At 44.4% G+C, this 14,930-nt stretch overlaps 1 protein-coding gene across 1 annotated transcript in view; it reads right to left on the bottom strand.

The window, feature by feature from the left end:
* Positions 1–14,930, bottom strand: part of LOC124623188 (DET1 homolog) — a 62,009-nt gene that overhangs the window by 44,999 nt on the left and 2,080 nt on the right. The window lies entirely within an intron of this gene.

Genomic DNA, 14,930 nt, shown 5'->3' with positions numbered 1-14,930 from the left:
GTGCTTGTCCTTCCCCGGCTTAGGAATCGGGACAACAATAGACTCGCGCCAGCATGCGGGAACATGTCCCTCAATCCAGATGCGATTATAAGTACGAAGAAGGAAACCTTTACCTGCAGGAGAAAGGTTCTTCAGCATCTGAATATGAATAGAATCAGGCCCTGGAGTGGAGGACCGTGACCGGGCAAGTGCGTTTTCGAGTTCCCGCATGGTGAATGGGGCATTATAACTTTCACGATTCGAAGAGCGGAAGTTAGGTGGTCTAACCTCCTCTGCCTGTTTGCGGGGGAGGAAGGCAGGGTGATAATGAGCAGAGCTCGAAACCTCTGCGAAAAAGCGGCCGAAGGCATTGGAGACATCCTCAGGGGCCACAAGGACGTCATTCACGACCGTCAAGCCAGAAACTGGTGAGTGGACCTTAGTGCCAGATAGCCGGCGCAGGCTACCCCAGACAACAGAAGAAGGAGTAAAACTGTTGAAGGTGCTTGTGAAAGCAGCCCAGCTGGCTTTCTTGCTTTCTTTAATAATACGACGACACTGTGCACGTAATCGTTTATAATTGATACAATTCGCCACTGTAGGGTGGCGTTTAAAGGTGCTTAAAGCACGTCGACGAGCACGTAAAGCGTCTCTACATGCTGCGGTCCACCAGGAAACCGGTACGCGACGTGGAGAAGAAGTAGGGTGAGGGATGGAATATTCAGCAGCAGTGAGAATGACTTCCGTGAGGTGTGCAACCTGACGATCACAGCTTGTGAAGGTTTGATCCTGAAATGTCGCCCTGGAAGAGAAGAGCCCCCAGTCTGCTTTGAAGGTGGTCCAACTAGATGAGCACGGAGAGGGGGTACGCTGCAGGAGATGAATAACACACGGGAAGTGGTCGCTCGAATATGTATCAGAAAGTGCATACCACTCAAACCGGCGTGCAAGTTGGGTAGTACATATAGAGAGGTCTAAATGGGAATAGGTGTGAGATGTGTGCAAAAGAAAAGTAGGGGCGCCAGTATTGAGGCAGAGAAGATTGAGCTGGTTGAAAAGGTCTGCTAACAGGGAGCACCTCGGGCAGGATGCTGGAGAGCCCCAAAGGGGATGGTGGGCATTGAAGTCTCCAGTTAACAAAAATGGTGCAGGTAGCCGAGCAATAATTTGCTAAATGTCTGCCCTGGTAACGGCAGACGACGATGGAGTGTAAACGGTACAAATGGAAAATGTAAAAGTGGGGAGAGTAATTCGGATGGCAACTGCCTGCAGGCCGGTGTGCAACGTGATGGGATCGTAGTAAATATCATCCCGGACCAGCAACATAACCCCTCCATGAGCCGGAATACCTACCACAGGGGGTAGGCCAAAACGCACAGAGGTGTAGTGTGCCAAGGCAATTTGATCGCACGGGCGTAGCTTCGTTTCCTGGAGGGCTACGACGAGCGGACGGTGCAAGCGGAGCAGCAACTTCAAGTCCTCTCGGTTGGAGCGAATGCTGCGAATATTCCAGTGAATAAGTGCCATCGTAAGAAGAAAAGGAAGATAAAAGAAGGGGTCACCTCGAAGGCCGCTGAGGGCCTGGCTTCGAGCGAGCACTGCCGCCGCTATCAGTAGGCGGACAGTCATCGTTCATTGGTTCTATAGGTTCATCGGCCATCTTGGTAAGATGGCTGGGAGGGGGAACTTCCTCCGCCGGTGAACGGCCAGATGTTCGGCTACCAGTGGTGCGGCCAGGCGAAACGGATGACGGCCTGGGGCGGCAACCGCTGGGTGGCGCAGGAGAAGATATGCGCCGTGGCGGAGAAGGAGAACTGTGCTTCCTATGAGCCTTCTTGGAAGGTCGTTTGGTGGAAGTACTGGTCGATGTCTGGGAGGTCGAGGTACGTAGGAAGTCTGCACGGGACGGTTCCTTCTTGAATGCCCGTGCATCTGACTTCTGGGTCTTCGTCTTAGCAGAAGCTGATGAAGGGGCTTGTGTCTGTGGGGTGATGGGAGGAAGAGGAGACGTCGACCGCGCGATCTTAGCACTGGCCGAACAGACGACCGTGGTGCTGAAGGTCAGATCGCATGTCTGGGTTGCCACCTCCCTGGTAGTCCGAGGAGAGGCGAGGACAGTACTGTATTTCCCCGCTGGGAGCAGCGTGGGCTTCCTACTAGCTAATAGCTTGCGAGCAGCCGAGGTGGACACTTTCTCTTTGACCCGAATTTCTTGGATACAGCATTCTTCCTTATAGATGGGACAGTCGCGGTAGGATGCTGCATGGTCACCCTGACAGTTCACACAACGAGGAGACGGAGGTGGACAGTCACCCTCATGGGCATCCCTGCCACAAGTGACACATTTAGCCGCATTGGAACAAGACTGGCGAGTGTGATTAAAACGCTGACACTGGTAACAGCGTGTAGGTGTCGGGACATAGGGGCGAACAGAAATAACCTCGTAGCCCGCTTTGATGCGCGATGGCAGCTTAACACTATCAAAGGTCAAGAAACGTGTCCAGGTCGGTACAAGGTCATTGTTGACCTTTTTCACGACCCTATGGATAGCCGTCACACCCTGCTCAGCGAGGAAAGACTGAATCTCCTCGTCAGTCAATCCGTCGAGGGATCTAGTATAGACCACACCACGAGACGAATTCAAAGTTCGGTGAGCCTCCACCCGGACAGGGAACGTGTACAGGAGTGTGACTCTAAGCAGTTTCTGTGCCTGAAAGGCGCTCTCAGTTTCTAGTAACAAGGTACCATTACGCAACCTTGTACAAGACTTAACAGTACTGGCTATGGCATCTACGCCCTTCTGGATAACGAAAGGGTTGACAGAGGAAAAATCCTTTCCGTCCTCAGATCGAGAAACAACAGGGAACTGTGGGGCAGGCGGTAGTACTTTTGTCACTGGTGGCTGGTCATGTTTTCGTTTGTGGGCAGAAGTCGAGAGAGAAGAAGAGAAATCCATTGCGGAGGAATCCCCCATGATTTCCAGCGTCTCCGATGGCGTGCTTCTTCTTTATGGAGACCCTCTCAGAGGGCACTCCCGCCTTAGGTGAATGTTTACACCTCAGGTCACACCCCCCGAGAAACAGACGGAGGGACCAATCGGCATGGTCAGAAGGTATCAGCTCAGGCAATCACCCCTCCCTGGGCCTGGCCTTTACCAGGGGGTACGTGCGTGCCTTACTTGTCTACCCACGGCGGGGAATTACGCGTTACCCCGTCACCGGCTATGCGTGCGAACGCGTGGGTCGGCTTTCAGGCGCGCACAGGGAGGAAGGAAGAAGAGGAAAAGGAAGAGAGAGAGGACAGACTGTCTCAAACGCCGAGGCGGAGACCAGAGAAGGCAAGGAGAAGAAGGCAAGGAGAAGGAGGCAAGGAAAAGAAGGCAAGGGAAAGAGTAAGGAAGACAGTGAGATGGAGAAGAACAAAGAAAGGAACCAACCAAAGGAAGGAAGAAACAAGAAGTGAAAAACCAAAAAGACCACAAATATAGGTCGTGGAACCGTCCTCCTTCGGACGCAGGTGCTAACTAACCCCTTGAGGGGGATGGACTCCTTTTAGTCGCCTCTTACGACAGGCAGGAATACCTCGGGCCTATTGTAACCCCCGGAACTGCAGGGGGGGGACATTCTTCACTTATGAAGGCCAGACATACCAACAATTAAAGGGAACAGCCATGGGTACCAGGATGGCCCCCTCGTACGCCAACCTATTCATGGGTCGCTTAGAGGAAGCCTTCTTGGTTACCCAGGCCTTCCAACCCAAAGTTTGGTACAGATTTATTGATGACATTTTCATGATCTGGACTCACAGTGAAGAAGAACTCCAGAATTTCCTGTCCCACCTCAACTCCTTTGGTTCCATCAGATTCACCTGGTCCTACTCCAAATCCCATGCCACTTTCCTTGACGTTGACCTCCATCTGTCCAATGGCCAGCTTCACACGTCCGTCCACATCAAACCCACCAACAAGCAACAGAACCTCCATTATGACAGCTGCCACCCATTCCACATCAAACGGTCCCTTCCATTATGACAGCTGCCACCGATTCCACATCAAACGGCCCCTTCCCTACAGCCTAGGTCTTCGTGGCAAACGAATCTGCTCCAGTCTGGAATCCCTGAACCATTACACCAACAACCTGAAAATAGCTTTCACATCCCGCAACTACCCTCCCGACCTGGTACAGAAGCAAATAACCAGAGCCACTTCCTCATCCCCTCAAACCCAGAACCTCCCACAGAAGAACCACAAAAGTGCCCCACTTGTGACAGGATACTTTCCGGGACTGGATCAGACTCTGAATGTGGCTCTCCAGCAGGGATACAACTTCCTCAAATCCTGCCCTGAAATGAGATCCATCCTTCATGAAATCCTCCCCACTCCACCAAGAGTGTCTTTCCGCCGTCCACCTAACCTTCGTAACCTCTTACTTCATCCCTATGAAATCCCCAAACCACCTTCCTTACCCTCTGGCTCCCACCCTTGTAACCGCCCCAGTGTAAAACCTGTCCAATGCACCCTCCCACCACCACCTACTCCAGTCCTGTAACCCGGAAGGTGTACACGATCAAAGGCAGAGCCACGTGTGAAAGCACCCGTGTGATTTACCAACTGACCTGCCTACACTGTGAAGCTTTCTATGTGGGAATGACCAGCAACAAACTGTCCATTCGCATGAATGGACACAGGCAGACAGTGTTTCTTGGTAATGAGGACCACCCTGTGGCTAAGCATGCCTTGGTGCACGGCCAGCACAACTTGGCACAGTGTTACACCATCCGGGTTACCTGGATACTTCCCACTAACACCAACCTATCAGAACTCCGGAGATGGGAACTTTCCCTTCAATATATCCTCTCTTCCCGTTACCCACCAGGCCTCAACCTCCGCTAATTTCAAGTTGCCGCCACTCATACCTCACCTGTCATTCAACAACGTCTTTGCCTCTGTACTTCCACCTCGACTGACATCTCTGCCCTAACTCTTTGCCTTTACAAATGTCTGCTTGTTTCTGTGTATGTGCGGATGGATATGTATGTGTGTGCGAGTGTATACCTGTCCTTTTTTCCCCCTAAGGTAAGTCTTTCCACTCCCGGGATTGGAATGACTCCTTACCCTCTCCCTTGAAACCCACATCCTTTCATCTTTCACTCTCCTTCCCTCTTTCCTGATGAAGCAACTGTTGGTTGCGAAAGCTTGAATTTTGTGTGTGTGTCTATCAACCTGCCAGTGCTTTCGTTTGGTAAGTCACGTCATATTTGTATCCAAAAATTCATGCCCTCGGGAAAAATTACGGCCGTAGTTTCCCCTTGCTTTCAGCCGTTCGCAGTACCAGCACAGCAAGGCCATTTTGGTTAATGTTACAAGGCCAGATCAGTCAATCATCCAGACTGTTGCCCCTGCAACTACTGAAAAGGCTCCTGCCCTTCTTCAGGAACCACACGTTTGTCTGGCCTCTCAACAGATACCCCTCCGTTGTGGTTGTACCTACTGTATGGCTATCTGTATCGCTGAGGCACACAAGCCTCCCCACCAATGGCAAGGTCCATGGTTCATGGGGGGGACTATTATTTGGTGAAGGACAACGTCTAGGGTAATAACATATGCAGAATTTGTTAAGTATATACAGTTAAACAATGGTAATAAAATGGAAGTTTAATAATTTCCTGTAAATATTTAGAAATCCTATGATATTTTGACTTTTTATGTAAGTATCCATAGAACATTTTTAAAAAATTACTCCTGATGATGCCCAGCATTGACACGATGACTACCACATGCAAAGTGATGGATGTTCCACTGCCTGGCCAGGTCACAGCGTCAGCTGTGATGCTCTTCTGTAGCCAGCAGTGACGTCTTGGCTGTCAAGATGTTCAAATCCATTTTTCATTATAAAATCGGATAACTGATGAGATAAAAGCAGCCAAAGAAAATGGCATTTGGAGGGGTTCTTAAGTACACTGTTGTTATGTTTGCTGTAGTCTTCCAATTTTTGATGATACATTGCCAGCAAAGAGTATAAAAGCAGTCTTATTATTGTCTTCTTCTGTTTTTCCACCCTCTGTTGTTGTTCTTGGTGCTTTTGTGTCATAGGGCCATTTTGGTAACTGTTAAATATCTTGTATTTATGTTGAAGGATACATAATGAAGTATGTAACACCTCCTGTGCCGAATCTACACCACTATGCAAGCAGCAGGACTCTCCATAACATTTCTTTAACCCAGAATTCAGTCAGAAAATATAAATCTACAAACTTGTCTTTCTTGTCCAGTCCTATCACAGTCAAGACAAAAAGGGGTTATCATCTCCCCTCAAGCCTTTCATCCACAGGATCTAGTCTCACGTCTTGCATTTCAAAAATCTAACTTCGGTAATCCATGGAGGTTTACCTATAAAAACTTCGAATATCTCATGATACCTTGAAGAACCCCCCCTCCCCAAGAACCATGGACCTTGCCGTTGGTGGGGAGGCTTGCGTGCCTCAGCGATGCAGATAGCCGTACCGTAGGTGCAACCACAACGGAGGGGTATCTGTTGAGAGGCCAGACAAACGTGTGGTTCCTGAAGAGGGGCAGGAGCCTTTTCAGTAGTTGCAGGGGCAACAGTCTGGATGATTGACTGATCTGGCCTTGTAACATTAACCAAAATGGCCTTGCTGTGCTGGTACTGCGAACGGCTGAAAGCAAGGGGAAACTACGGCCGTAATTTTTCCCGAGGGCATGCAGCTTTACTGTGTGATTAAATGATGATGGCGTCCTCTAGGGTAAAATATTCCGGAAGTAAAATAGTCCCCCATTCGGATCTCCAGGCGGGGACTAATCAAGAGGACGTCGTTATCAGGAGAAAGAAAACTGGCGTTCTACGGATCGGAGCATGGAATGTCAGATCCCTTATTTGGGCAGGTAGGTTAGAAAATTTAAAAAGGGAAATGGATAGGTTAAAGTTAGATATAGTGGGAATTAGTGAAGTTCGGTGGCAGCAGGAACAAGACTTCTGGTCAGGTGAATACAGGGTTATAAATACAAAATCAAATAGGGTTAATGCAGGAGTCGGTTTAATAATGAATAAAAAAATAGGAGTGCGGGTAAGCTACTACAAACAACATAGTGAACGCATTATTGTGGCCAAGGTAGACACGAAGCCCACGCCTACTACAGTAGTACAAGTTTATATGCCAACTAGCTCTGCAGATGACGAACTAATTGAAGAACTGTATGATGAAATAAAAGAAATTATTCAGATAGTGAAGGGAGACGAAAATTTAATAGTCATGGGTGGCTGGAATTCGGTAGTAGGAAAAGGGAGAGAAGGAAACGTAGTAGGTGAATACGGATTGGGGGAGAGAAATGAAAGAGGAAGCCGCCTGATAGAATTTTGCACAGAGCACAACTTAATCATAGCTAACACTTGGTTCAAGAATCATGAAAGAAGGTTGTATACATGGAAGAAGCCTGGAGATACTGACAGGTTTCAGATAGATTACATAATGGTAAGTCAGAGATTTAGGAAACAGGTTTTAAATTGTAAGACATAAATCAAAACAACATTAGATGGCTGTACACAAAGGGAGATAAAATTTGTCCCCGTGGTCTAGGGGTAGCGTCTTTGATTCATAATCAAAACGTCTTCGGTCCCGGGTTCGATCCCCGCCACTTCCTAAATTTTGATAAATAATCAGCATTGGCGGCCGAAGACTTCCGTCATAAGAAGTCAGCCTCATTCTGCTAACGGCCTTGTCAAAGAGGGCGGAGGAGCGGATAGAGGTTCAGGGCACTCTCTTGTCCTAGGGGTGGGAAATTGCCCCTAAAGGCGGAAGAATCAGCAATGATCAACGACATGAGGATGCAGAAGGCAATGGAAACCACTGCATTAAAGACACGTAATGTGTATCCACAGGACATGTGGCCTGTAATTGAAGAAGTGTCATGATGATCTCTCCATTGGCAAAAGATTCCGGAATAGTCCCCCATTCGGATCTCCGGGAGGGGACTGCCAAGGGGGAGGTTACCATGAGAAAAGGATAACGTTCTACGAGTCGGGGCGTGGAATGTCAGAAGCTTGAACGTGGTAGGGAAACTAGAAAATCTGAAAAGGGAAATGCAAAGGCTCAATCTATATATAGTAGGGGTCAGTGAAGTGAAGTGGAAGGAAGCCAAGGATTTCTGGTCAGATGAGTATCGGGTAATATCAACAGCAGCAGAAAATGGTATAACAGGTGTAGGATTCATTATGAATAGGAAGGTAGGGCAGAGGGTGTGTTACTGTGAACAGTTCAGTGACTGGGTTGTTCTAATCAGAATCGACAGCAGGCCAACACCGACAACGATAGTTCAGGTATACATGCCGACGTCGCAAGCTGAAGATGAACAGATAGAGAAAGTGTATGAGGATATTGAAGGGGTAATGCAGTATGTAAAGGGGGACGAAAATCTAATAGTCATGGGCGACTGGAATGCAGTTGTAGGGGAAGGAGTAGAAGAAAAGGTTACAGGAGAATATGGGCTTGGGACAAGGAATGAAAGAGGAGAAAGACTAATTGAGTTCTGTAACAAGTTTCAGCTAGTAATAGCGAATATCCTGTTCAAGAATCACAAGAGGAGGAGGTATACTTGGAAAAGGCCGGGAGATACGGGAAGATTTCAATTAGATTACATCATGGTCAGACAGAGATTCCAAAATCAGATACTGGATTGTAAGGCGTACCCAGGAGCAGATATAGACTCAGATCACAATATAGTAGTGATGAAGAGTAGGCTGAAGTTCAAGACATTAGTCACGAAGAATCAATACGCAAAGAAGTGGGAAACGGAAGTACTAAGGAATGACGAGATACGTTTGAAGTTCTCTAACACTATAGATACAGCAATAAGGAATAGCGCAGTAGGCAGTACAGTTGAAGAGGAATGGACATCTCTAAAAAGGGCCATCACAGAAGTTGGGAAGGAAAACATATGTACAAAGAAGGTAGCTGCGAAGAAACCATGGGTAACAGAAGAAATACTTCAGTTGATTGATGAAAGGAGGAAGTACAAACACGTTCCGGGAAAATCAGGAATACAGAAATAAAAGTCACTGAGGAATGAAATAAATAGGAAGTGCAGGGAAGCTAAGACGAAATGGCTGCAGGAAATATGTGAAGACATCGAAAAAGATATGATTGTCGGAAGGACAGACTCATCAGCATACAGGAAAGTCAAAACAACCTTTGGTGACATTAAAAGCAACGGTGGTAACATTAAGAGTGCAACAGGAATTCCACTGTTAAATGCAGAGGAGAGAGCAGATAGGTGGAAAGAATACATTGAAAGCCTCTATGAGGGTGAAGATTTGTCTGATGTGATAGAAGAAGAAACAGGAGTCGATTTAGAAGAGATAGGGGATCCAGTATTAGAATCGGAATTTAAAAGAGCTTTGGAGGACTTACGGTCAAATAAGGCAGAAGGGATAGATAACATTCCATCAGAATTTCTAAAATCATTGGGGGAAGTGGCAACAAAATGACTATTCACGTTGGTGTGTAGAATATATGAGTCTGGCGATATACCATCTGACTTTCGAAAAAGCATCATCCACACAATTCCGAAGACGGCAAGAGCTGACAAGTGCGAGAATTATCGCACAATCAGCTTAACAGCTCATGCATCGAAGCTGCTTACAAGAATAATATACAGAAGAATGGAAAAGAAAATTGAGAATGGGCTAGGTGACGATCAGTTTGGCTTTAGGAAAAGTAAAGGGACGAGAGAGGCAATTCTGACGTTACGGCTAATAATGGAAGCAAGGCTGAAGAAAAATCAAGACACTTTCATAGGATTTGTTGACCTGGAAAAAGCATTCGACAATATAAAATGGTGCAAGCTGTTCGAGATTGTGAAAAAAGTAGGGGTAAGCTATAGGGAGAGACGGGTCATATACAATATGTACAACAACCAAGAGGGAATAATCAGAGTGGACGATCAAGAACGAAGTGCTCGTATTAAGAAGGGTGTAAGACAAGGCTGTAGCCTTTCGCCCCTACTCTTCAATCTGTACATCGAGGAAGCAATGATGGGAATAAAAGAAAGGTTCAGGAGTGGAATTAAAATACAAGGTGAAAGGATATCAATGATACGATTCGCTGATGACATTGCTATCCTGAGTGAAAGTGAAGAAGAATTAAATGATCTGCTGAACGGAATGAACAGTCTAATGAGTACACAGTATGGTTTGAGAGTAAATCGGAGAAAGACGAAGGTAATGAGAAGTAGCAGAAATGAGAACAGCGAGAAACTTAACATCAGGATTGATGGTCACGAAGTCAATGAAGTTAAGGAATTCTGCTACCTAAGCAGTAAAATAAGCAATGACGGACGGAGCAAGGAGGACATCAAAAGCAGACTCGCTATGGCAAAAAAGGCATTTCTGGCCAAGAGAAGTCTACTAATATCAAATACCGGGCTTAATTTGAGGAAGAAATTTCTGAGGATGTACGTCTGGAGTACAGCATTGTATGGTAGTGAAACATGGACTGTGGGAAAACCGGAACAGAAGAGAATCGAAGCATTTGAGATGTGGTGCTATAGACAAATGTTGAAAATTAAGTGGACTGATAAGGTAAGGAATGAGGGGGTTCTACGCAGAATCGGAGAGGAAAGGAGTATGTGGAAAACACTGATGAGGAGAAGGGACAGGATGATAGGACATCCGCTAAGACATGAGGGAATGACTTCCATGGTACTAGAGGGAGCTGTAGAGGGCAAAAAACTGTAGAGGAAGACAGAGATTGGAATACGTCAAGCAAATAACTGAGGACGTAGGTTGGAAGTGCTACTCTGAGATGAAGAGGTTAGCACAGGAAAGGAATTCGTGGCGGGCCGCATCAAACCAGTCAGTAGACAGAGAGAGACGCAGAATCGGAGAGGAAAGGAGTATGTGGAAAACACTGATAAGGAGAAGGGACAGGATGATAGGACATCCGCTAAGACATGAGGGAATGACTTCCATGGTACTAGAGGGAGCTGTAGAGGGCAAAAAACTGTAGAGGAAGACAGAGATTGGAATACGTCAAGCAAATAACTGAGGACGTAGGTTGGAAGTGCTACTCTGAGATGAAGAGGTTAGCACAGGAAAGGAATTCGTGGCGGGCCGCATCAAACCAGTCAGTAGACAGAGAGAGAGAGAGAGAGAGAGAGAGAGAGAGAGAGAGAGAGAGAAAAGCAGAATTCTGAAGCAGCAGGCCACATAAATGATGACTATTGAAACAGCTGTAAAATTCTAAAACAAGGTGTTTTAAAACCTCCATTACAACATAAAAGACCAATAATTTGAAGAGATAAAACTGTCATAATCATAGAAGAAAAACAAAAAGCATTTCAAAAGTACACAACTACAGACACTTCTGAAGACAAAATTAAATACAGCTGTGTGAGTTGACATCTTGGCTGAAGTGCTGTAATAATGAATAGTTGTTTTTTGGAATCGTTAGATCCCTTTCTAAACTACAAACAAAATTATTAATTTTCTCTCTCTTTTCTTCTAGTTTCCCTTTTCTGATGGCTCATCATAATACAGAAAATGAATATTTAAACAACATGAGCAGCCAATGCCACCATTCTATGGTTAAAGATGTTTTTGGTTTGACATTTTTTATTGAGCAGCTGAGGTCCTGCAACTATCTAATATAAAGATGGACTTACAGAGAAACATTAAATTTTTCAGTTTGAATGTGTCATTCAGGTGAAACAGTAGGCACATAGGCTGTCATATCAATGAGCATGTGATTAATAGAAAATCAAAGGTAAACTATTCCCGAACTTTATGGTCAATATGCCAAGTGTCACAAAGTCAAAGAATAATTTGCTTCAACATAGATTAGAGTTCTGGCAAGAAGAGAATCCAACTAATTGGTAGGTACTGAATAGAATTGGGGACAAAAGCAATTTGTGGCACAACTTGATTAAAAGAAGGGGCTGGTTAATAGGACACATTCTGAGACATCAAGGAACCACTGATTTAGGGTTGGAGGCAAGTGTGTGGGGGGGACCAATAGGTGAATACAGTGAGCAGGTTCAAAACGATAGGTTACACTAGTTATTCAGAGATGGAGATGCTTGCACAACATACAATAGTGTGGAGAACTATGTCAAATTAGTGTTCTGACTGAAGGCGACAACAACAGCATGTTAAAAAAATGAGGCAGAATTAAACTCAACACTGAAGTTCTGTTAACAATAATAAAGCAGCAGAGGAAGAGGGACTTAAAATTGGACACATTTCAATAAACTGTTTGCAAATCTTGAAATGTTCCTGGTGTATTGGGTACTTGATGATGACATGGGAGTACAGCCCTAGAGGTGTGACATCGGCTACTCGTGTTGTGGAAATATTTATTTTCCTTATTAAGATGGCAGCTTCACACAACAGTATTTAATGTTGTTTATTAATAGCTACAGGCACACTCAGGGCTTCATTATTGTGCTCACATGATGACCATTGATAAATATTTTCACCACATATGCCAGGTGATGAAGCCTTGAGCTCCTCAAAACCAGTCATGGCTGTAAACAACATCAAATACATGTGTGAAGGGGAATCACATTAAAGAGGATAAATAACTATTTTTTCTCCAAAACAAATTTATATCAACAGACATCACCAATTTCTTCCATTGGTAATAAATTGTGTGACATGGGTTGTTAATGTCAGTCTTTGACAGCTCACTTGATGTCTGGTGGTGGTGGTGGTTAGTGTTTAACGTCCCGTCGACAACGAGGTCATTAGAGACGGAGCGCAAGCTCGGGTTAGGGAAGGATTGGGAAGGAAATCGGCCGTGCCCTTTAAAAGGAACCATCCTGGCATTTGCCTGAAACGATTTAGGGAAATCACGGAAAACCTAAATCAGGATGGCCGGAGACGGGATTGAACCGTCGTCCTCTCGAATGCGAGTCCAGTGTGCTAACCACTGCGCCACCTCGCTCGGTTTCGATGTCTGGTAGGTGCCTAGATGAAAGACCATGTGTCACAGTAAATGGGCGGCCAGCTGCATTCCCAAATCGTCAGCAATTATGTTGATTGCAGACTAAACTCAAAATTTCTTGGACTGCTAATAAATATGGGCAGGAGAAGAAGAACCACCACCACCACCTTGGCAAAAAGTTATTATTATACCAGTAATTAAAAAAACAAAATCTTAAAGACTGTGAAAACTATACTGAGGTATACAGGTTAAGGAGTCAATATAAAACTTTTGCCCAAACAAAACTAAACTTCAAACTAACTATGAATATCTGTAAGTGAAAAATAAACTATTTTCCTAAGGTAGGTCTCACTCTGAAGCCTATATTGATCTAAAATATTTGATTCAACAACATAGAGAATTTAATACAGAAACACACACAGCATTCAATGGTTATATGGAAACATCTGACATAATGAATTAGCTAGACGATGAAATGCCTAATCAGGTTATACAATCAGTATATAAATTATTCAGGGAAAATGTGAGCTCTATGAAATTAGGAACAGAAGTTTCCGTTTGAGTATGGCAAGGTTTCTGTTTAACACTGACATCAATATAACTGTAAATATCACAGCAAAAACGTTTTTGTTAGCAACAGTAAACAAAGTCACCCTCAAGGAGGAAAAAATTGATAAAAGCAAAATTTACATTTATATATTTCAATAACAGAGCAAATCAATTCTTTTTTGGATACTTACATGTTATCACACAAAATACAAAACTACAACACAACATGCAATTATCAACAAGGTTTCCAGAACAACGCAAGTCCACAAGCAAATAAGATGAATAGATTACACAGAAGAGTCTTAGCTTGACTAGTGTTCTGTTATCGTAGCTGAGTGCGAACATTTGCAATAAAGCTCAAGGAAACACTTAAAAGCCATGGAGATTAAATTTATGAGGAAAACTGCTAGCCACAGTTCACGAGATCTTAACCACAATGAAACAACAGCCAAAGAGCTTAAAGTATCATTTATTGTAGGTTGATTTCAAGGCCACAAATAATACGAGACTGGAATAGAAGGGAGAACCAATACAGGTACTCAAGGTACCCTCCGCCACACACCGTCAGGTGGCTTGCGGAGTATGGATGTAGATGTAGACCACAAACAAAACTAACTTCAAGACATTAGGTAAATGCAACTGCCACAGCAAACTGTGTATTGGCCAAACAAGTGATGAAAGCAGACAGCAGCTGACTACTAGGGCTGTTAATGGAATGGATGATGAGGATGCAGCATTGAATTTTTGTAGATGTGGTATCCATGCAGAGTAAAACTAGGCCAGATGTAGAACTGCACTTACAGTGTCTGTGGCTTTTACAATGTATGCCATAGTTGGTAAATGTTTATGTAGTGAGTGATGGGAGAGTGAATCTAATCAATGGTGAGTCGGATGATTAGAAAAGATGATAGAACCAATGAGAAAATAGTCTTCAATAAACATTGTCATGTTGAGGAGTGTATGAAATTAGGTCATGGCATAATGCAATACACATATTATGCAAAAATGTTGTCACATAAAACATAATATTTCATAACATTTAAATGAAGTCTTAGGTTCTTACATAACCACAATCTCGTAAATCAGGGCATTTCGAAAAAAATGCACCAAGTTTTAGAAACAATCATTGGTCTACACTATGTATCAGTCCATTACCATAGCCAGTTTTCCTCCAGTGACATTTGCTGACTTTGACAACTCATTACGAAATTATAACATTGAAATACAGAACAATATCCCAAAAAATCTTGTCATAATCTATGCAACATACAAGACAAATACAAAAACCAATAACCAACTGCATAGGCCTGATCTGTAATAGCCAGTTCAATAGCCATTTCAATAAATGCCAATCTTGCACTATCTGTATCGAAAACAAAAGTAATCAATTCATATCTTCTGCCAAAAAAAGTCATTAGATTCACTGATTATCACTGGCTACTGTATAG

This window comes from Schistocerca americana, chromosome 7 (genome assembly GCF_021461395.2).
Source record: "Schistocerca americana isolate TAMUIC-IGC-003095 chromosome 7, iqSchAmer2.1, whole genome shotgun sequence".
Classification (NCBI taxonomy): Eukaryota; Metazoa; Arthropoda; class Insecta; order Orthoptera; family Acrididae; genus Schistocerca; species Schistocerca americana.
This window is presented reverse-complemented; position numbering and strand designations above follow the sequence as displayed.